We start from the raw sequence: 25651 nt of genomic DNA, 5'->3' as shown, positions 1-25651 counted from the left end.
TTCACTCCTCCAGTTTCAGATCTCTTGTGATTTTTCTTTCTTCCTTCTTTTGCAATTGATGATAGTTTTCAGAGAATATAATGATAGGGAGATTGTGGATGTAGCAATTTTCTCTTTCCCCGGTCCCTTCATGCTTTTTTTGAAATAGATTATAAACGAAGAGAAATCCTTAACAACCTATTCAAGAGGATGGAGACAATATCTCTTGCTCAAACTTCAGGAAACGCTGGTCATCTGAATCAAGTTTGGGTATTTATCCATTTTTTTTTTCTTTTGGGTCGTCATCTATTGAATTTTCTAGATGCATGTTATTTTTTCCCTGATTTACCCATGCATATTTAGAAATAAGATAGATACTAATGTCACACTGGTGCACCCGCGTTGTTGGATAATATGTCTAGATGAATTGATGTTATTTCTTTTTCCGTTTTGACAGGTGTACTAAATGATCACAGTGTGTATGAACTTTGAGATGAATTTAAGAGAGGGCAGCTGCAATAAAAGGCATGATCCATGTTTTGTTTAAAGTTTTCCTCTGTTTTTGCTCTCTAATTCCTATTCTACCTTCTAACTCTAATTTTGTGTTTTCTCTTTCTGTTTTATCTGTGCATGTTACCGTTATGGTACTTGAAATATCAAGAATGTTGGAATTTTCTTCATCTTGATTGTCTACTCAACATTTAGGATCTTTTAAGATTTAAAAGGTGTGTAAAACTTGGCTCCTGATTTTGCAGATTGCCATCTTTCCCCCTTCGATTGACACACAACAATGAGGTACCTTCATCTCCTTATTTTGGTATGTACCTCTTCTCATGAATGTTAAGTATTGTTTTGGAATCGACAAGTAATTTTATTACCTTTCTAGCCATTTTCAATTTGCTACACCACGTGTATCTTGAATTCCTTTTATTTGCTTCGATTGAATGAAGATGGGTGAGGTAGTTATGTCATTGTCGTTGGATATGTCCTCTTTACTGCAATTTATTTTAATTATCTATTATGAAGCTGGACTATCATTAGCAGTTCACTAATTAGAGATTATGAATTTACTATGTTAACAAAAGGAAAATGAGGCAATAGTCTACTATGTTGCTGATGCTCCATACTTTGTTTAGCTTATTATTCAAGAGTCGCCAACCTGATGTGAACTTGTTCTCCCTTTATAATAAAATTCATTGGGTATAGGATAGTAGATATTTGAGGCAGGTTTAGCCAAGATGGTAGATTAGGGAACATGAACCAGAATACAGGGGGAAACTTCTTTTTCTTATCTTTCAGTTTTACATTTTACATAACGGGAAAGAAGACGACGTCAATTGACAGTCTCCAGTGTGTTAGGTTAGAGTTAGGCCTATTTGTAGAGTTGGTCTGTTAGTATATGATTTGTCTTGGTCTCTATTTAGTTTTTTTTGGGCTTTTTTTACATGAAATGTAACATGTATGTGTTTTATTAATTATTTTATTTGGTTGACCACGAGTAATAATGAAACGAATAATCTTATTGAAGCGACATTTGTAGAACTTGAAATTATCACAAGGGCAACAAACCTAGGAGAGAGTGATACAGTTGGACTGGTGTAGACAATTGTTTTAATTTATGCATCGAACCCTTGCGTGATAGCTTCAGATTGGGTTAGTGTATCCATTTCCCAAGTCTTTGGCTTCATACCGGTATAGTATGTCCATCTTCATAAATTTAATGTCCACTACGCAAGGGAAAGAATTGATGAACTGCAGCAGTGTTCGTAAGACTAAATTGTTTCCTCTATCTGCTGTAGCAATAATTCCATTGGAGATGAGAATTTCTGGTTCTCTTTATTGCGGCATTGGTTAATAGTTACTAATTAAACCTTTGCCATATATATCTACTCAATTGAGGGAAAAAGAAGAAGATGTGAGGTATATAAACGTGATTGTATTTTAATTGATTTAGAAGGAAAGCACAATTGTCATCTCTCGAAAGGAACTTCTCTATTCAAAATTTTATGTGAGACACTTATATGTGGTAAGCCAGTGGAGAACCTGCATACTTTTCGCAAGTCCTTTTAGTTCAGTTAGTGGCATCCAAAGCCCCTTTAGGTGAAGGATGCGGATCCTAAGCATGCCTACTGCTTGCTGAACTTTTGTGATGGTAACAAATTTCACCTACTGGAAGCATTCACGAATATAGTCCTGCTAAGTACCTTATTGGGCAGGATGTTGATAGCTATGACTTCACATCATATTATAGTCATCGTGGCAATGATGACATTATGGATGTGGTGCTTTTGCCATCATCTGCCTTAAAACAAGCTGTTAAAAGGGGAAGTTGGCCTAAAGAATAATTTATGAATTTCCATTGGAGGAACTTTATGTTTGTGGTACTTTCCTCCTTTAGGTTGCTAATCTTTCTATTGCGTCTTTCCTTTTAAGATCTTTCACATTAATAAAGAGTTTGGATGAATATACATTTGATGGCCAGTTCTATGAATCAAAATCTCAAGTTGGGGGCATATAAACCAATTATCCAACCATTCCCCTGACTTCTATACATTTCACATTATCCAATTAAAAGTTCTTTTATACATTTTAAAATCTGAAACATCATAGTACTAGGCGCTTTAGAGCATATTTCTCGATAACATTTCTTAAATACATGATACTTTGAGGAATACAAGTTTTCTGCGCAAGACACTATGATCTTGGAGTCAAGTATAGGAGTGGAAGTTCGCAAGATTTGGGCTACAGGGCCCCGTATCCTGGTGGGTTTTTGAACATTGCTGCTGGAAATTTTGTTCAGTTCTTTCTGATTCTGCTCTGTGCATATTTAAGTGAAGAAAACTCTTGTGGGGAGTGAAACCTGTATTTTCTAAAAGCATTGAGAAGATTCACTGTACCAAAGGCAGAATGAGATTTGCGCCTCTATGTTTCACGGTTGGTGAGGAAGCAGAAACCATGAGAATTATTGAAGTTGGATTCTGCCTTTAATAATCTAATGCGTCAATTTTCTTCTTTCTTTTTTCTTCTTCTGGCAAGTGACTTGTACTCCAAATCTAGATGGGAGTTTAGTACTCCTTTAAGTGTGATATGCTCTCCTCTTTGGTGAAGGTTCCTGAACACTTTGGCAGCAAAATATTTTCATTTTTAAGTATATTCAGGAAATTTACACTTCAAGTTTGATCGTTTCACACTAAAATTCATCTAATTAAATCGGGCAATTAGTATTCTCCTAGCTTCTCATATCAGTATCATATGCATATTTGATCTAAGATAACATTGTTTTGATGTAAGTGTAGATGAATTTATCCACACGATAGGCAAATCAAAGCTAGAATTTCCTTATGGTGTCTCATCATTTTGATTAAATTTTAAAAGGTACAGCAACTTACATGTTGGGCCCGTGCCAGCCATCTAGTTTAAGATACAGTGCTGGAGATCTTCCTACATTATATATACAGGACCTTTTGATGATGTGTGTTTCTTTTACTTTTGTTGCATATTGCAAATAGACAAAAGATTTCCAAGAGTCAAATCATTTAAAACAAATTGCATACATATTATTCAAAACCAACCTTACCTCAAAAAGTGACTAACAGAGTAGACGGCAGATAACAGAATACATTAAGAAAGTCATAGAGTAGCATGCCAAACACTTTCCCTTATTGATGAAAACTGCGATATAAACAGATAAATCATTGCTCAATTTCATTCTCTAGTTCTCACTTATAATACCAAACCCAACAAAGATGACTTAAAATGCAACTCATAACATCTAAAGAATTTGAGAAGTAGAAACCTAAAATTTCAAATCAGGATTTGTGTCTCTAGCGGAATGCCTGTTCTCTTGTAGTGCTATGGTAGATTAGTGACATATTGCAGACACTTCCTATAAGTACTAACAATGTTCTAGGCGCAATTACCGGACTTAAAGAATTAAAAACGTCTAGGTGCTCCTTGAGGGTAAACACACTATCATCCACTCATCCCTGACAAAGAAAGTATACATATTGATTTCAGAAATGCAAGCAACGTACCGTTATTGACTTCAGCAACTTTCTTATTGGCCTCAATGCAAACTTCCGATAAGTGCCTGCACGGATCAAAAATACGCTCCAGAAGAAGAATGAAAATCTCGTTGTCACAAAACACACGAAATTAAGGAACTAGTGTTCAACACTCCCGTTACAAGGGCAATTGATAGAGTGTAGGATTAAATAAATAGCACAAACAAGACGAACAACTTTGGTCTTCGATGTGTCATCTCTTGTTTGCCACGCAGATAAAAGGAATTCAACATATATCTTATAGCACAAGAGGGATTGAATTGATTGTTGACCTTGAAATATACGTTTGTATCTGGCTCTACCAGAACAATCTAGAGTTTGCCGCAGATTCACAAGAAGTTAGCAATTGAAAATTTAATCAGATGAATTTGTTTTCATGTTACTACAAAAAAAAAAAAAAAAATGGTTTTGTTGTACTTTACGAAGTTATTTTTAGTTTTATATTTTCATTTTTTACGCATAAGTGATCTGAAAAGGTCATTTTTTTTTTCTATGCAATTTGTAAATGGTTATAAGAGATCATTTCCTCCAACAAAAACATATCACTCAGACTCGACGGTTAAAGTTCACCTTAAGCCGCTTTAATGCTAGTTTGACAATCACATATTCACAACAATCAAAGAAAGTACAAAGGTCGGTGCGTGTCAATCGGCATTCAAATCTAAATCTTAAAATCTTTTACACACGTAACCACGGACTACTTATTTCACAATGCACCTGGTGAACAGGCAGAAAGTTCAAGTAAACAACTATTCACAAAGGCACAATTTTGTAAAAGGAGACGCAAATTCAAACAGTTTAGGCGAAAGTAACATCACACATCAGTACTAGCAACATATTTTTGGCACTAATTAAGAAGTAGTGTTTATGTTCTGTAGAAACTAAACACTGCAAATAATCTCTGCAGGTGGAGGGATCATCTATTGAGGGAGATGGGAAATTGGGAATTAGTGTTTATGTTCTGTAGAAATTTCAAATTTTACAAGAACAAATAATTTTATAAACGTGAAATATTTACCAACTATCCGTTTTGGAACGGATCCAAATCTGTTGGTTATCGATTGGTAAGTCTTTTTTTTTCTTTTACTGTTGAGAATTCGAAACCTCATTAACAAGACGATGAAAGTTAGTCAACCAAAGTTAATTACCGATATCCTACATTTTGTAAGTCAATTATATGTACCAACCTACTATTTGAACAACAATATACATGATGCTGCTCATAATTTTCATGTTTAATTTGGCGATCAAATTTAGCAACGATCTATGATAATATATGAGAAAATTACACTGTATGTTAATTGGAGCAATAATGCTATCAAAATTGACTCATTTTTTTTATTCTTACAAAAAATAACTCAAACTTTTCTCTCTGTTTGTCTTCTTATATGTTGGTAGTGTCCGTATATGTTTGTATAATTTGGTATAAGTGTATGTATATGTTTGTATATTTTGGGCTATTTTTTATAATGTAAGTTTTGGACTATTTTTTTGTAATGTATGTGACCAACTTGTATCAGTCTGAAATTTTCCCATAATATATTGAGTTTCATCATGCAACGATTAATTTTATTTATTTTTAATGGTAAAAGGGAATAAGGAAACAAAAAATTGGAGGGAAAAATAATAAAAATATAATTAAGAGTATACAATACTTTATCAACAACTTACTTTTATTTTCATCTATTAATGTTGGACTTTGTTATGCACACCCAACAAAAGGCATGCTAATTTAGAAATTTAAAGAATGAGTTGTAACACTATTAGCTAATACTCCCTCCGTCTCAATTTAAATGTCTTAGTTTGACTGGGCACAAAGTTTAAAAAATAAAAGGAGATTTTTGAATATTGTAATCCTAAAATAAAGATGTGTGTAATGTACTAAAATGTCCTTTGAATCTTGTGGTTTTATATTTGTCATGCAGGAATTTTGAATTGTCAACTTAGTAAATATAGAAAGACGCACTCTTTTTAGGACTGACAAAAAAGAAAAAAGTAAAACACTAAAATTAGACGGTGAAAGTATTTGATAATACTCAGCTTGTCTAGCTTAATTTGTTTCCTTTCCAGGCTGCTAAATCGAAAAATTAACTTTTTATCTTAACAGAGTAGTATATACCTCCAAAAAACATTTGAATGGTCCCTTCAAGAGCATCCAAATTGGGGCAAATTTGTATGAAAGGGGGACGTGAATCATATTCGATCAAAACCCTTTTTCTTGTGGTCAAACTGAGAAGTGTATATAAATGCAGGTACATAAATAAAGGATCGAGAGCAAGAAAGCGAGTGGACAGTTTCATGTATTCAATAATAACGTTTTAGGGTTACAAGAGAACAAGAGAGGATCGTTATTTGTTCGGCCTCCTTCCTTCTGTTCTAAGAAGGCCTATTTATCCATACAAGGCTAAGACTTTTTCCCCAATGTAAAAGTACAAATACTCAGTGAGAAGTGACTATTCAATAATGTGAAGTCCCATTGCGCAGTGTTGCAGAGTGGACATTAGGCTCGATGTTGACTAGCATTTTGGCTAAAGAGTCTGCGAGAGTGCCAACAACTGGAAGAGAGTTATGATCAGGAATGAAGGCTCCGTGGGAGGCACTGGTTGCTTCGGCCCAGGAAAGCTCGGCATCACACCAAAGTAATACCGGTCCTGAACAAACATCGGGAATATAGATTCAATATCGTCAATGGGCCGTGGCGATAATTTCATCGCAGGTCTGGATGCACCCAAGCTAAGATTTCCAATATAGGATTCTAATTAAACCACTTATCGAGCCCGAACCTTATCCAATACAATTTTATTGATGATCCTAACGTCTGGTTAAAGTAGATGGCTTTAATCTTCTAAATCAATGGATGCAAAAGCAACTGTACTTAATATTAATTTTCCCAAATACGTACAAACAATATATGATACTCTATCCGTCTTATTTTATATGATCTTTGATTAAGCATGTTTTAAAAAAAGCTTTTGAAAAATAGTTTTTTTACTATAAATTATCTCATTAGAGCTAAAATGAGAAAGCTAAAGTTAAATTGTGCCTAAAAATTAAAAGTTATTTTTTAAATAAATTAAAAAGAAAAAGTGCATCACATAAATTGGAATAGATAAGGTATTGTTTAAAAATTATGTTAATAAATCTGAAATAAAAAAGCAGAGTGTAGTGGAAACCATTCGATTTGACTTAATTTTTACTTAAAATTAAATCGAATCAATCATGTCAATTGTGCTACATTCGATTAGAAATAATTAGCTATACTCGTTAGTATATCAAACACAACTTTTTTGGAATAGTATTGTTTAAAACATACGACCCAAGAAAGCATCATGAATGTCTGGACAATTTATAAAGGAACCAGAACAAAATTTCAAAGTAAAATCAGTCAAAATATTTGTACAATTTTATGTAATAACTCGATTTTAGTTAAAATCGGATATAAATCGAATTTTTGATTTTTTTCTTGAACACATCTGCACAAACATATGGGCACTGCGAGCGACTCCCGGCTCCCGCACCTACGTTTGCATTTATATTTTTCTCGCATAATAAAAGTCACGCATGTTTGTCTTGGTCTTGGAGTGCAAGGACGAATACTCTAGAAGAGCATATTATATAATAATACTAAATAAATGTCATATGGCTACAAAACAATCCACGAAGAGGGTCCAATCAAAGAAAAAGGTCATATAACAGAAAGCAAAATGTGGTTGGTTTTTGGTAAAAGGTTTATTTAACGATCCAAAGAGAAATTTGAAAAAGGGCCCCCTCCTTTTCTTTTTTTTCTTCAATTTGAATAAAGAAAGAAGATGATCACTTCACTTGTGAACTTTAACACTTTTTTCCGCGGATTTCCCTTCAAACGGCCCGGTCTTTAATTTTTGCCCTTCATATTTGTGATCTTTAATTTTTTCTCTTATTACTTATTTAATGAAAATATCTATATCTAGTTCGCAAGGCATAATTTTTGCAATGTTTTTATCTTTAGAAATTAAATATTTGTCTCGTCAAAGATAAATTAATAGTAAAATTAAGTTATGTGGCATAAGTTTTGTAATATTTTTTAAATTATGTTGAGTGTTGAAAAGTTTGTTTTGTCCGGCATAACTGATATGAATGTTATGATACATATGCTGAAGTTAAATTTAAACTATTCCGAGCGAAATCTAACATTATGCCCTTTTTCAGATTATGTTAAGTGATAAAATTTTGCATTTTCCGACATAATTTGTGTATATGTTGTGATACGTGTACCGAAATTAAACATAAACTATGCTTGACAAAATTTAAATTATGCCCCGCCAAAAATGTTTTCGAGCAAAAATTAAAAAATTTAAATTTGAGGGCACCCCGAAATATAGGCATTCATGCGAATGACCCGAACTTTAATCTAGGAAATCAATACGTGTTAGCTGCCAAGTGCACCAACGTATGCGGCAAGCTGAATCTCGATCACCTTTGTGACAGCCGCCAGTCATTTGCCTGTTTTCTCCTAACCAAAAACCATTAAGCTAATCCAAGGCTATTTCCCATTATTTGCATACCGACTGACAGTATATTGGGTGAGCCAAATCTAGGTAACGATGGCAATCACCAATTCACCATATTGTATTTTAGATTAATAAATTTAATATTGTATCGTAAAATGTTTTCAATTTCAATAATAAATACGAACATAACGCAAGTTTTTTTCCTCTTCTATGGTGAAAAAATTGGCCTAGTATAAATACCCTTTAGCTTTAAGTGATTCTCCCTCTTGAGACATATGTGATTTTTCTTTTTTGATTCTCGGTGAATATAATCATTCCACATCGCACTGACAAAAGATAAAAATATTTGTTACAGTAAAGGTTCACAACCAAACACATTTGTTAAAAAAAATTGTCAAGGTACACATCATGTAAAAATGTAAAGGAGAACAATTGCTCCAACCACACTTTCTTAAAGTTTACATTTACTCGACAAAAAATAATGGAAAAGGGGTTAAAAATGTCACTCAATTATGGGCTGATAAAACAAGTCTACCCTTCGCTTGAATTTGATACTAAATACTCCATGTTTCGTTATTGCATTGGTTCAAATTTGCCCTTCAACTACGACAAATAAAATAAATTTAATCTTCATTTGAATTTGTTTATAAATGTACTCTTATAGTTGAAAAACTACTGATGTGTACAACGTCAATTCGTAGTCGTCTATTTTGACTAGATGATAGCACGGGCCCAACATAAAAAATAATATCACATTTTTATTTTTAGTCTGTCTAAAAAAGAATGATATATTTTTATGTTTAGAAATCATTTAACTTGAAAATTTCTCTTTTACCTTTAATGAAATAATTTAAATCCACACAAATATCTATGACTTATTTTAGACCACAAGTTTCAAAGATCTTTCCTTTCTTTTTTAAATTTCGCCTAATTAAACTATGTCACATAAATTAGGACGAGAGAGTACCTTTTAGTAATATAATTATGAAATTTTTATTATAGAAAGTATTATAATTCAATTAATTGAAAATATCAATAAATTATTTTACTTAGTCCGCTTCTTTCATATATGACTTTTCTGGTTTGGTTCTCCAATTGAAAGATTATATTTGAAATACGCCTTCTCCTACCGAGTTTCATGCCATCATATCTTTCTACTCAACAACACTGAAAAGCGCTTTTATGTGTTAGCATCTATTGTAATCTTAAATTTTTAAGTATAGATCAACTTCATCATTTTAAGAAAATATGTGTATACGTTTAATTGAGTTTATATTTCGTCTTCTTGATGTTATTCCTCATTATTTGTGTGAGACATATGTGTCTAAAATTAGTGCATTTTTATCCTTACCCAAAGATATAAGTTTTAACTCTTTTGGTTTTATTTAAATCTTTTGGTTTTATGACTTCTTTAGCGGTTTTTGTGTTCAATTTAAATCGTTATTTCTTTTTTTTTTCCTGAATTTCTCTTTTTTAAATTTTCTCTAAGCATACCTTTACCATTTTCTAAATTTATTATCATTATTTAAATGTCTTTTTTTTTTTTTTTTTTTGCAATTGCCTCCAAATCCTTTATGTGGACCCACCTTAATTTTTTTTTTTATTGCAGTTGTCTCCTAATTCTTCACATAGACTTCACCTTAATTTTTTTTTTAATTTACTATTATAGAAGAGTGGGTTGACGACCAAATCCACTCTGCTATAACAGTTAAAAGAAAAAAAAAATCGTTTGACAGAAACCTTCGCTAGTCCTTAGAAACTGTTTGTCAAAGTACAAATATCTTTTCATTTGCTAAAACTCAAGTCAACTTTTTCTGGGAATTCAATCCGTACGTTCTTTTTCATGACCACATTCTTTAGAGAGGAAATAAAAGTATCTTACCTTTCATCATCAAAATATGTATAGAATTATTTTACCTCTTCATATGCTACTGATCAATATTGTATAAAAAAATTGCTTTCAAATTATTAGAAATATTAATCAGTAAAACGAACAAAAGGATAGAATCAATTTATCGGAGGAACTTTGCATTCTGGCGAGCCATTGTCTTGAAAGCAATTTCGGATCGACTTTGGTGCAAATCGTTTAGCCCGGTCACTCCCCAAGGTTCGACATCACTTCCAAACACTTGCACAAGTGGCTGACAGTTTGGAGTTGTACAAAATCAATTGCCCAGAAAATAACTCAAGAATTATAAAAGAAGGATATATTTTTGGTGTGTAAGTAATTCACCAAGAATGCTGGTATTGTAGGCTAGAAATTTGAAGGGGTCAAAGTGGATTAATTAGCCATTAACTCAGTCATTAAAGAGATCTTAATGAGTCATAAACATGGCTATTCAACTCAACAATAAATCAGGTTTTAAAAAGGAATTGAAGAATCGATTACATATATGAAATAATTACTCATCATATAGTCACACTTAATGTCAAGAGAATGAATCAAGACATTTTTTATAATAAGCATTGCACTACCAATGTAGGAATTCTACAATAAGAATAAATAATTCCAACAGTTGATATGTTTGGTAAACAAGTGCTCATGAGCACTTTTTATGATAAATTGACCGAAATATCCTTATATTCAATATAAACAAGTTGAAAATGTATAAACAAGTTGATTCTACAAGCTTTTTTAATTCTAAATAATTTATATTTCAATTCGCTTTTCTATTATATATAAGTGGCTAAGGAGGACCAACACAACAATACCTACTTATACCCAAAGCTTTGCAAATTGTACACGCAATGAATGCTTGTACCAAAAGGTATATGACTTGTACACTTTAATCAACTGTTTTTTATCCCACGTGAACATATGTCATAATGCTTAATATTTATTCCCTTCTCATGTATAAATGTGTGCACTTCAATTTTAATTCTCCGACACATTTATTTCCTCCGTGCACTTTTACTTGTTCACTTTGACTTTTTTCGCTCTTGTTGAATATTTATTCTCTTCTCATGTATAGACGTATGCAGTTCAATTTTAATTCTCTTACACAAATTTATTTCCTCCATGCACTTTCACTTGTTCACTTTTGACTTTTCACATTCTTTATGAATTAATAAATCCCGCGTGGATATATGTCATAGTACTGAATATTTATTCTCTTCTCATGTATACACGTATGCACTTCAATTTTAATTCGCTGACACATATTTATTTCCTCCGTACGCTTTTACTTGTTCACTTTTGACTTTTCATGTTCTTGCTGAATATTTATTCTCTTCTCATGTATACATATATGCACTTCAATTTTAATTCTTTGACATATATTAATTTCCCCCGTGCACTGTTACTTGTTCACTTTTGACTTTTCACGTTATTTAAGAATTAATAAATGAAGTACTCCCTCCGTCCCATATTACTTGGCCACATTACTTGACTTTTCACGTTCTTTAAGAATTAATAAATGAAGTACTCCCTTCGTCTCATATTACTTGGCCACATTACTATACTTGACTTTTCACGTTCTTTAAGAATTAATAAATGAAGTACTCCCTTCGTCCCATATTACTTGGCCAAATTATCCAGCACATTTACTTTCTCCGTGCACTTTTACTTGTTTACTTTTAACTTTTCATGTTTTTGCTGAATATTTATTCTCTTCTCATGTATAGACGTATGCAGTTCAATTTTAATTCTCCTACACAAATTTATTTCCTCTATGCACTTTCACTTGCTCACTTTTGAATTTTCACGTTCTTTAAGAATTAATAAATCCCACGTCTAAATATGTAATAGTACTGAATATTTATTCTCTTCTCATGTATACATGTATGCACTTCAATTTTAATTCTCTGACACATATTTATTTCCTCCGTGCATTTTTACTTGTTCACTTTTAACTTTTTACGTTCTTGCTGAATATTTATTCTCTTCTCATGTATACATGTATGCACTTCAATTTTAATTTTTCGACACATATTTATTTCCTCCGTGCACTTTTATTTGTTCGCTTTTGAATTTTCACGTTATTTAAGAATTAATAAATGAAGTACTCCCTCCGTCCCATATTATTTGGCCACATTACTTGACTTTTCACGTTGTTTAAGAATTAATAAATGAAGTACTCCCTTCGTCTCATGTTACTTGGCCACATTACTAAAAATATATGTCTATTTTTCTATTATATATTTTTCTTCTTCTTATATCTTATATATAAACGCCTAAGGTGGACGAACACAACAACAATAAGTTGTACAAAAAGCAACTGAAATTGTACTCTAAGCATGGACTAACATGTGTACATTTCAGAAGTTGAACATTAATTTTACCTCTTGTGTGTTTACTTTTTAAGTCCCCACAGGTCCGCAGTGTCTTAATTATCCTTTCATTACTCCCTCTGTCTCAATTTAAGTGTCTACGTTTGATTAGACATGGAGTTTAAGAAATAAAGATAGACTTTCAAATCTTGTGGTTCTAAATTAAAAAATGTGTATAATATAATAAAATATCCTTTGAATCTTGTGATTATAAACTTGACATGTAGGATATTTGAATTGTCAACTTACTAAATATAAAAAGAGGCGGACATAACCAAAATAAGACAAATTTTTTTAATTTTTTAATAACAAACGCCCAAGTGAGCGAACACAACAACAATAAGTTGTACAAAAAGCAACTGAAATTGTACTTTAAGCCAGGACTAACATGTGTACATTTTAGAAGTTTAACATTAATACTACCTTTTGTGTATTTACTTTTTAAGTCCTCACGTGTCTGCAGTGTCTCAATTGTTCTTTCATTTCCTTCATTTGTTATATACTCCCTCTGTCTCAATTTAAGTGTCTACGTTTGACTAGACACGGAGTTTAAGAAATAAAGATAGACTATCTTGTGGTTCTAAATTAAAAATGTGTATAATATAATAAAATATCCTTTAAATCTTGTGATTATAAACTTGACATGTAGGATATTTGAATTGTCAACTTACTAAATATAAAAAGAGGCGAACATAACCAAAATAAGATAAATTTTAACAATAATTGAGAAATTAAGGGAAAAATAAGACGAAAAGAAAAAAAATATGGAGACTCACTAAGGAGAATCGCAAAGATCCTTTGCAAAATATACAGACCATAAAAACTAACTAAATTGAGTAACCGAATTAATCATGTTGCACTTAAGAGTGTCTTTGGAGCCTAACCTTGGTTTGAACCCTCTTAAATGTAGATTTCTCGGGCTTTGGAGGTGAACATTAAGTAGTTAAGAAGACATAAAGGTATGTAAGGCTAACCCTTCTTTCTCAAGGCATGATTCCATTGATGTTTGTCTCCACATGTACTCCATAATGTCTTCCATGCCGACTTCGCTCCTAGAATCACAAAAGCTCATAGTTCTTGACACTCTTATCGTGCCATTGATTCCATTCTATAGTAGTCGATCTTCTAAGGAAAAATATAGTGAAAATGATGATGACGATGTTGCTTGTACTTATGAAATTCTATGTGTGTGTGTGTGTGTATGTATATAGCTATGTCGAAACACCGAGTCCCATTGTGGCCGGGTATGCTTAACACCGAGTCCTATATAGCCAAGTATGATATCTATTGTGCACACCACTGATTAGTTGGGTATGAATAACACCGAGTCCTATTAAGGCCGGGTATATTACACACCGAGTCCTATTAAGGCCATGTATGCTTTATTCATGATGCTAGTTATATATATGCATGTATATGTTTATGGGTGAAAGGTTTCCACTAGAAAGAGACTAAGTAAATATGAAAAATGAGCTAATACTCAAAATACCCCTCAACGTTTGATCAAAATTCCAACTACACACCTAACCTTTGCGTTGGTCTTATTACCCCCCTGGATAATTTTTTTCAATATTAAAATGCCCCTTTTTTGCTGATGTGGCAGTCCAATATGACAACCCCCAATTATTAACAGGTGCTTGTCCACACGCGCCTGGCCCACGTGCCACATCTTTAATTTCCCCCCATTTTTTATTAATTTTCCCGGGATAATACTCAAAATACCCCCCAACGTTTGACCAAAATCCCAACTACACACCTAACGCTTTGCGGGGGTCCTATTATCCCCCCGACAAATTTTTTCGGTGCAAAATAGCCCTTTTTGCCGATGATGGCAGAGCGTGAATACACCGCCCGGTGGCGCGTGATCGGCCTTTAAAAATCTGCATCCGACTGTTTTGACGCCAACTAGCCGCCACATATGATGCCAAGTAGATAAAATTTGAACTCCCTCCATTTTTAGGCTACTTCATCTTCATCTTCACCCTATTTAATATCCATCCCCATTTTTTGTTGTCAAAATAATATCCATTATAAACGAAAATCTCAATTGAAGAAAATCCACATATGATTCCGAACAACTTGTTAAAGAACAACTTTCCACCATAAACGAAAATCAAGAAAAAAATGAAAAATCAAGAAAGAAAAAGGAAAAATGCGGAAAAAAATAAGGATGAAAAATCTAATCTTGTTAAAGAAAATGCGATTGGAAGTTGCTTGTTTGGAGTTGCTACTTATTGCTTGGTTGGAGTTGTTTAAGCACTAATTCTTTGAGTTGATTTAGGGAGAAAATTAAACTCCATTGCAAAGAATTTGGAGAAAGCTATGAAGAACACCAAATGGGTTTCTCTAAATTCTTGATTGTTTAATCAAATTAATGGATGAACTTTGTTCTATTTGGTCTTAGGAAGCTTCCTTCACATTTGGGTTTGTTTGGATTAGATTTGAGCAAGTTGGTGTGATTTTTTTTTCAACTCCTAATGAAGATGATGATGATGATGATGATAATGTTGATGAAGATGAAGGAGAATTGGGTATGGGTTTTCGATCCTTAATAAAAATGGAGTATGGAAAATTGAGAGATTTTTTTTTTTTTTTTGAAGAAGAAGAGTAGATGGATGGAGGAAGGGGGAAATTAATAAAAATGGGCCAAAATTAAACACGTGGCACGTGGGCCGTGCGCGTGTGGACAACCGCCATTTAATATTTGGGGGTTGGCAGATTGGACTGCCACATCAGCAAAAAAGGGGCATTTTGATACTGAAAAAATTTGTTCAGGGGGGTAATAGGACCCCCGCAAATGTTAGGTGTGTAGTTGGGATTTTGGTCAAACGTTGGGGGGTATTTTGAGTATTATCTCAATTTCCCCCCTTCCTCCATCCATCTACTCTTCTTCTTCCAAAAAAAAAAAAAAAAACTCTCAATTTTTCATACTCCATTTTCAGTATGAGGATCCGAAAACTCATACCCAATTCTCCTTCATCTTCATCATCATCTTCATCAACATTATCATCATCATTAGGAGTTGAAAAAAAAAAAATCACACCAACTTCCTCAAATCTGATCCAAAAAAACTCAAATGTGAAAAGAAGCTTCCTAACACCAAGTAGAACAAAGTTCATCCATTAATTTGATCAAACAATCAAGAATTTAAAGAAACCCACTTGGTGTTCTTCATAGCTTTCTCCAAAATTCCTAGCAATGGAGTTTAATTTTCTCCCCAAATCAACTCAAAGAATTAGTGCTTAAACAACTCCAACCAAGCAACAAGTAGCAACTCCAAACAAGCAACTTCCAATCAGATTTTCTTTAACAAGATTAGATTTTCAACCTTTTTTTTTTTTTTCCAGATTTTCGTTTTTTTTTTTTCAGATTTTTTTTTTTTTGTTTTGAATTTGATTTGGGAAAACAAAGGATTAGAAGAATAATCACTGTCCTAGCTCTAAATTTATAATGGGTATTATTTTGACAAAAAAATGGAGATGGGTATTAAATAGGGTGAAGAAGAAGATGAAGTAGCCTAAAAATGGAGGGAATTTAAATTTATCTATGTGGTCCATTGGCATTTTAAAACACGTCGGATGCTTTTTTTAAAGGCTATAATGTGCCACTGAGCGGTGTAGTCACGCTCTTGTCCACATCAGCAAAAAATGGGCATTTTAATACTGAAAAAAAATTGTCCAGGGGGGTAATAGGACCAACGCAAAGGTTAGGTGTGTAGTTGGGATTTTGGTCAAACGTTGGGGGGTATTTTGAGTATTAGCTCTATGAAAAATGTCTCAAAGGTATACATATATGGTTCTCTTCTCTCATGACTCTTCTATCTCATGTCATCCTTCATGCTTTTATTATGTTATTAATTATGCCTTACATACTCAATATATTATTCGTACTAACGTCCTTTTATTTGTGGAAGCTGCGTCATGCCCGCAGGTGGACAGGGAGATAGACTTGATCCTTAGGCTGCTTATCCAGAGACGACTTAGAGGAGCTCCATTTGATTCGGAGCTGCAGCCGTTGGTACTATTCTTTTGTGTATATACATATGGGCATGGTGGGGTCCTGTCCGGTCTATATGATGTTACTGCTCTTCTTAGAGGCTCGTAGACAGTTGTGTCTAGTTAGATGACTCTTATCCTTGTCGGTGTGCGATGCACGGGGCCTAACATGATTAATTTAGTTACTCACTTTAGTTAGTCTTTATAGTTTTTATATTTTGTAAAGGATACTACGATTCTCCTTAGTGACTCTCTATATTTTTTTTTCTTTTCCTCTTATTTTTCCCCCCTTAATTTCTCAATTGTTGTTAATATTTGTCTTTTTTGGTTATTCCCGTATCTTTTTATATTTAGTAAGTTGACAATTCAAATATCCTACATGTCAAGTTTATAAGCACAAGATCCAAAAGATATTTTATTATATTATACATATTTTTAATTTAGAACCACAAGATTTGAAAGTCTATCTTTATTTTTTAAACACCGTGTCTAATCAAATGTAAATGCCAAATGAAGGAAATGAAAGGATAATTAAGATACTGCGGACCCGTGAGGACTTAAAAAGTAAACACACAAGAAGTAGAATTAATGTTCAACTTCTAAAATGTACACATGTTAGTCGCTGCTTAGAGTACAATTTCAGTTGCTTTTATACAACTTATTGTTGTTGTATTCGTCCACCTTGGGCATTTATATATAATAAGAAAAATATAGAATAGAAAAATAGACATATATTTTTAGTAATGGGGCCAAGTAATATGGGTCGAAGGGAGTACTTCATTCATTAATTCTTAAAGAATGTGAAAAGTCAAGTATAGTAATATGGCCAAGTAATATGGAACGAAGGGAGTACTTCATTTATTAATTCTTAAATAACGTAAAAAGTCAAATTCTTTCTCTTGATATGTTAACGTGGACAAGTAAAAGTAAACAGAGGGAGTGACTTTTATTCCCGTTTTCCTTCTTTGTCAATACTTTAAATGTAAAGAGAGGACGAACAGTAACAATGCAAATTTGTAGCAAAAGTTATTTTAATTCTCCTACACATAACTTGTTCACTTTTGACTTTTCACGTTCATTGAGAATTAATAAATAAAGTATATATTTTATTATAATATCCATATTTATTGGTGTATAGTCTCAATAGCCTCAGAAAATGATTTGAAAATGAATAATTAATGTGAAGGGTAAAATAAGAATTTTTTTTTTCTTGATATGTTAACGTCGACAAGTAAAAGTGAAGGGAGGGAGTGACTTTTATCCCCCTTTTCCTTCATTGTCAATACTTTACTTATTTACTCTCCTTTGCAGTATCTGATTATTGTTTCTTTACATTTATAAAATGTATTACTTTATATTTTCATTTCAGAATTAAAATTTGGTGATTAATGATATAACATATATCTTTCTAATTTTTTATTTCTTTGTAACAATTTTTTTTATCTATAATTGTTAATATAAAAAATTATAATATATTTTTAATTAATTTAATAAAAATATTTTATTACTTTTGCTTTTAAAAAATTCAATAAGTACAACAATGGTTCTTATGTTTGGAACCCGAAAGCCATTACTTAATTTACATGAATATCAACCTGTCGGTATACATATAAAACATTAAATAATTTAAAAGAAAAAATTTAGAATCAAAATATTAATTTTCCCTCATATTCTTATAATTTTCTTTTACATCGACGAACAACTTTCATTGTCATGATAATGAGAAAAAAGTCCGACTCTTTTCATCTCAAAGACTTAATTCCATCAACTCCATTTTTTAATTATAACTAAAGTGATGGTACATAAAATACATTTTGTATATGTTGCTATATACAATAACAATTAAAATATTTTTAAAAGTTATTTTCAAAAAACAAACCTTAAAGATTGGCTAATTAAAGTGAATAGACATGTTCGGCCCATGCACTTTTGTTTATTCACTTTTGACTTTTCATGTTCTTTAAGAATTAATAAATCCCGCGTAGATATATGTCATAGTAATGAATATTTATTCTTTTCTCATGTATACATGTATGTACTTCAATTTTAATTCTTCGACACATATTTATTTCCTCCGTGCACTTTTACTTGTTCACTTTTAACTTTTCACGTTCTTGCTGAATATTTATTCTATTCTCATGTATACATATATGCACTTCAATTTTAATTCCCGGACACATATTTATTTCCTCTGTGCACTTTTACTTGTTCAATTTTGACTTTTCACGTTATTTAAGAATTAATAAATGAAGTACTCCCTCCGTCCCATATTACTTGGCCACGTTACAATACTTGATTTTTCACGTTCTTTAAGAATTAATAAATGAAGTATTCCCTTCGTCCCATATTACTTGGCCACATTACTAAAAATATATCTCTATTTTTCTATTATGTATTTTTCTGCTTCTTATATCTTATATATAAATGCCCAAGGCGGACGAGCACAACAATAATAAGTTGTACAAAAAGCAACTAAAATTGTACTCTAAGCAGGGACTAACATGTGTACATTTCAGAAGTTAAACATTAATTCTACCTCTTGTGTGTTTAGTTTTTAAGTCTCCACAGGTCCGCAGTATCTTAATTGTCCTATCATTTCCTTCATTTGGCATATACTCCCTTTGTCTCAATTTAAGTATCTACGTTTGACTATACATGATGTTTAAGAAATAAATATAGACTTTCAAATCTTGTGGTTCTAAATTAAAAATGTTTATAATACAATAAAATATCTTTTGAATCTTGTGATTATAAACTTGACATGTAGGATATTGGAATTGTCAACTTACTAAATATAAAAAGAGGCGGACAGAACCAAAATAAGTTTTTTTTTTTTTTTTTTAACAACAAACGCCCAAGTGGACGAACACAACAACTGAAACTATACTCTAAGTCAGGACTAACATGTGTACATTTCAGAAGTTTAACATTAACACTATCTCTTGTGTGTTTACTTTTTTAAGTCCCCACGTGTCCATGAGTGTTTCAATTGTCCTTTTATTTCCTTCATTTGGCATATACTCCCTCTGTCTCAATTTAAGTGTCTACATTTGACTAGATACGGAGTTTAAGAAATAAAAATAGACTATCTTGTGATTCTAAATTAAAAATGTGTATAATATAATAAAATATAGGGATAAGGCACTATTACCCCCCTGAACTATACCCCAAGTTGTTACGATATACCTTACCTTTCCCTAAGTCCTATTACCCCCTTAACCTTATTTAAAACGAAATAATTACCCCCCTAAACTTATTTAAAACGGAATAATTACCCCCCTAAACGCTGATGTGGCAAGGAGACTGTGTTTCACTCTCTTTGAGAGAGTGAGAAACATAAAAAAGAGGAAACTTAATTTTTTTTCTTAAAAATCTTTATTTTCTTATAATATGAAAATAAATCTAGTTTTCCAAATTTAGTTTTAAAAAATGAGTTTTCCACATTTTAAAAAAATAATTAATTTTTCCAAAATTTTATAAAAATTCAGTTTATTTACATTTTGACAAGAAAAACACTTTCTCCGTATTTTATTTGAAAAATAAAAGTGTCCCAAGAAAATGAAATCATGAAAATCAAGATTTTTTAAGACATTTTAAAAAAATATTTTTCCATATTTTAAAAAAATTCATGTTTTCAGTTTTGTTTATAAAAAAAAAATGGGTTTTAAAAAAATCAAATTTTCATTTTTGTTTTAAAAAAAGGGTTTTAAAATCATTTTTTAAAAGAAAATTTAGTTTTTTAATCCATGTTTTCGGTTTTTTTTTTTTTTTAAATGGGTTTTAAAAAAAAAATTGTAAATTTTTGTTAAAAAAAAATGGGTTTTAAAAATCATTGTTTTTTAAAAAGAGTTTTTTTTTTTAAAAAAAATTGACACGTAAGCTGAAAAAAAATTCTAAAACAAATAAATACACATGTGGCAAGGAGAGCTTATGTCACTCTCACATATGAGAGTGCGCATCATCGTTTGGGGGGGTAATTATTCTGTTTTAAATAAGTTTAGGGGGTAATTATTCCGTTTTAAATAAGTTTAGGGGGGTAATAGGACCCAAGGAAAGATAAAGTGTGTCGTAGTAACTTGAGCTATAGTTCAGGGGGGTAATAGTACCTTATCCCTAAAATATAATTTGAAAGTTGTGATTATAAACTTGACATGTAGGATATTTGAATTGTCAACTTACTAAATATAAAAAGAGGCGAACATTACTAGAATTAGACAAATTTTAACAACAATTGAGAAATTAAGGGGAAAAATAAGACAAAAAGAAAAAAATATGAAGACTCACTAAGGAGAAGCGCAATATCCTTTACAAAATATACAAACCATAAAGACTAATTAAATTGAGCAATCAAATTAATTATGTTGGGCCCCGTGCATCGCACAGGCATAATTTTCTAGTGTGTATATATATATATACACACACACACACACACACACACACACACATACGTACATACATATATATCTTCATTATATTAAAAGCATGAACTCCTTAACTTGAAAGTTAAATTACTAAAATGCCCTTCCAAGTAAACCCCAAATATAGCTTATTCAAGTGTTTAAAAAAAAAAAAAAAAAAGGTAGCAAAGCTTTTCATAACGTTTCGTCAGTTCTGAAATATCATTGCTTCAGCAAAGGGTTGCTACATTTAGTTCTGTTCTCTGGCTTCTACCACTCAATCGACAGGCAATTATTTTCTTTTATCACTTTTCCTTAGAGGGTTGGTGCTATAAATCCTTGGCGCGCTCTATCTTCAGCAAATCAACTGTGCAAGTTCTCCCATTGCCTCCTTCGCTTTGTCTTCTAGAATTCCTATTCTTTCTTTCAAGATCAAAAACAACAACCCCATTCTATAAATGTTATTTTTAGGCTTCTAGATATTTTTTGCCTTTCTTTCTTTCTTTCTTCGAATGATTAACTCCACAATATTTTCAGTGAGCAGCGATTCCATAAAGTTGGGGATAAACTCAGTCTAACAGTGTTCTGCTTCGATTTTAATTGTGTTTGCTCATCTATATATCTTTTTTTTTTTTTTACAATTTCTTTGGATTGGTTATTATATATAATGTTGGTCATCTCTGGTTTTTGACATAATTCCTTCGTGTTCTAATTGATCCTATGTGATGATGCGCATAAATTATGATGTTTTATTAATCTACTGTGTATGTGATCGTTACAAAGTTTATGTAAACTTAATATGGTTAATCATATAATATAAACTAATGTGGGGAGTAAAAGATTGTATAATTTAAAGCAACAAGTTGTATAATTGGGTCCTATATATTCCGATATTTTCCATCAACAACAATTATAGCCATCTTCCTTGACATTTTGCAGGAACAGTGGACCCCGACACTCACCTCCAATTTTAGTTGTATTTTCTAATTTTTTACCTCACTTCTTCGACTTCCCATTATGGCTTGTTTACACCTCGATACTTTTTAGGATTAGTATTTACCATGATTTAATAAAATGTCTTTGAGAAAGTGAAGAGGACAATGGCGCCAATGTAAATACTGGATCATGGAGTTGTTATCTTATCTGACTAGCTATTTCCTTTTCGCTAAGCGAACCTCAAATCAATCCTGTTTATATTAAAATTAATGGTACTATATTTCTGATTTATTTATGGTTCTGAACAATAGAACAAGAAGAGGAGGGGGAACAACAGACCACCAAATTAACGACAATCAAGATAGGGATAATAATTCATCTTTTGATCACCCATTTTTGGAAAATCATTTTTGAGGCCTTCTGCCTTATACACACAAATGTTTGAATTGACTGAATCACAACTCTTATATATTTTGTCACGATCACCTCATATCCATTACTTTGTTCCTGTTAATTTCTTAAATTTAATTATATGCTGCACCAACTGAAGTTTTTCACAAGATAGGAAAATAGATTAAGAGACCTTTCTAAAACAAATTTCTTTCGGAGTTTTCACTACTAAAAAATTACCAAAAATTGACGGACTGCGGTTTTTTGCATTTCTATTTTTTTTTAATTAGAAAACTGACGGACGACATCGGTTTTTTTGGCAGAATTTGAAATTATATTTCCGCCAATTATTTTTTTTATAAAAACCGACGTCTCACATCGGTTTTATTAAAAAAAAAAAAATAATCACTATAAAACCGACGGACAATGTTGGCTTTAGTTTTAAAAATATTTTAAATAATTTACAATTCATTTTGTTTTTTAAAAAAATTAATAAATGAATTTTTTTTAAGGAAACCGATGGACCGGGTCGATTTTTTTTTGTCAAAAGCTGGTCAACTTTTTTAAAAAAATCGACAGACAGGTCGGTTTTGTCCGTAGTTTTTTTTTAAAACAAAATGCCCACACGGGTTTTCCACTTAATTTCCCCTTCTTCTTAAACAAAAAACATCATTCCTCTAAAACCCTGCCCGCCGCCCACCCCCCTCCTCCCAGTCCCCTCCGCCTAGCCCCGCCGCCTGCGCAGCCCATCCCCACTTACCCCAAGACCGTTTTTAACTTAGTAAATTGAGGTTAATTTCTTTTAAATTAGGGCTTTTAAAATTCTTTCAATTTTAGTTTTATTTGTAGATTTTAGGCCTAATGTTAGTCTATTTAGCTTTGTTAAACATCATTTGTAATGTTGTTAATGTTCAATTTGTGAAAAAATGTAAACTTTATTTGACTAGTTTACTTTTCATTTTTTTTGCTTGAGATTGTGCTATATTGTATGTTCATTGTCAATGTATTTGTGTTAGCTCAATGTATTTTTGTTAGCTTAGTTATCATTGTTTGAAATATTATTGATATTGAATATGTGCAAAAATGTATACTTTAATTATTTGACTATTTTTTTTTTGTTGGATTGTGCTTTTTGTCAGAATCCATAAGTTATTAGAATTGTTATTGAGCATTCAAAATTAGAATTGGTTGAGATTGTGCTTTTCAAAGTTAGAATTGTTAAGTTATAGTATTTCTATAACCTTAAAACTAAAATATAGACTTTATTTCACTAGATTTACTTTTCAATTTTTAGAATTGGTTGAGATTGTGCTTTTCAAAGTTATATTAAAGTTAGAATCCATAAGTTATTAAAGTTAGAATTGTCATTGAGCATTCAAAATTAGAATTGGTTGGGATTGTACTTTTCAAGGTTAGAATTGTTAAGTGATAATATTTCTATAACCTCAAAACTAAAATATAGACTTTATTTGACTAGATTTAATTTTCAATTTTTAGAATTAAAGTTAGAATCCATAAGTTATTAAAGTTAGAATTGTTATTGAGAATTCAAGTTAGAATTGGTTGGGATAGTGCTTTTCAAAGTTATATTAAAGTTAGAATCCATAAGTTATTAAAGTTAGAATTGTTATTGAGAACTCAAAGGTAAAATTAGTAGGTATTGTGCTTTCTTAAATTATTGATGTTCAATTTGTGAAAAAATGTAAACTTTATTTGACTAGTTTACTTATCATATGTGTGTGTATATATATATATATATATATATATATATATATTTGCTTGCGATTGTGCTATATGAACATTAATTCTACCGCTTGTGTGTCCACAGTCCGTTGTGTCTTAATTGTCTTTTCATTTCCTTCATTTGGCATGTACTCCCTTTGTCTCAATTTAAGTGTCTACGCTTGACTAGACATGGAGTTTAAAAAATAAAGATAGACTTTCAAATCTTGTGGTTCCAAATTAAAAATATGTATAATATAATATAAATTAAAAATATATATAATATAATAAAACATCCTTTGAATCTTGTGATTATAAACTTGACATGAAGAATATTTGAATTGTCAACTTACTAAATATAAAAAGAGGCAGACATAACCAAAATAAACTAAACACATCAATTCCTTAATATGTATTATTAGTTTCAGTACTTTTATTCAAATGTGTAACCGTTTATTAATAAAATTAATTCTCTCACTGACACTTAGGAGTTACTCCACCCGTGTATTTTTATTGGTCACGTTTCACTTCTCGATAGTCAATTTAACTAAGGTTCGGAGCCAAATTAAATTAGATTAATTTAATATTTCAACATCAAAATTTAGATGTTCAAAACTATACGAAAAATAATATAAGTTACAATTCTTCTCATATAAGTATATAATAAAAAAAAACACATCTTACAATATCGTCACTTTCGAGAAGCTAAAGAGACGAGTAAAAGGGAACGGAGGTAATATTTACAGTTAGCTCAGACAAATATCTCTTACATACTTCAAAAGGGTTTTCAATTTTGGGCATATCAACGGCTAATTCCAAGTCCTTTTGCTAATTCCAGTCTTGCAAATTGCACCCCATAGCTTAAGGTAACTACATATTTTATTTTATTTTATTTTTTGTTCAAAGTTGTATATTTGTTCTTTTTCTAAGCTTCTGCTTTTAATTTGTTCTTTTATGCATAAAGGATTTTATCCATTTTTTTTTTTTATTAATTTGGTTTAGATTTGAAATTAGACATTATTCGTTGTGTCTTTGATTGTTAAGTTGGTGGTTAAGACTACTGTTCTTGTAAATTGTATTTGACTCGTGAATTGTGATTGTTAATGTCATTATTAAAACCTAGAAATGATAATTTTTAAAAAAGGAGGATCAAGAATGAAAATGGAATCTTGTGAGGTATTTAACATAGCTTCACCAACTAGTACCAAAAGCTTTACAACTTGTACACGCAATTAATGCTTGTACCATAAGGTATATAACTTGTACACTTTACTCAACTATTTTTTTATCCCACGTGGACATATGTCATAGTACTTAATATTTATTCCCTTCTCATGTATAGACGTATGTACTTCAATTTTAATTATCCGACACATTTATTTCCTCTATGCACTGTTACTTGTTCACTT

The 25651-nt window shown here is 31.6% G+C and overlaps 1 long non-coding RNA gene across 1 annotated transcript; it reads left to right on the top strand.

Moving 5' to 3' along the window:
* Positions 1-755: 755 nt before the first annotated feature.
* LOC132049963 (uncharacterized) lies at positions 756-3211 on the top strand. Its single transcript, XR_009413197.1, has 2 exons — positions 756-796; positions 2658-3211. It is a non-coding gene; the product is annotated as an uncharacterized LOC132049963 (long non-coding RNA).
* Positions 3212-25651: the final 22440 nt, after the last annotated feature.

The sequence above is a fragment of the Lycium ferocissimum genome, chromosome 3 (genome assembly GCF_029784015.1).
Source record: "Lycium ferocissimum isolate CSIRO_LF1 chromosome 3, AGI_CSIRO_Lferr_CH_V1, whole genome shotgun sequence".
In the NCBI taxonomy this organism is placed as follows: Eukaryota; Viridiplantae; Streptophyta; class Magnoliopsida; order Solanales; family Solanaceae; genus Lycium; species Lycium ferocissimum.
The sequence above is the reverse complement of the archived record's forward strand: the minus strand, read 5'-3'. Positions and strand labels throughout refer to the sequence as shown.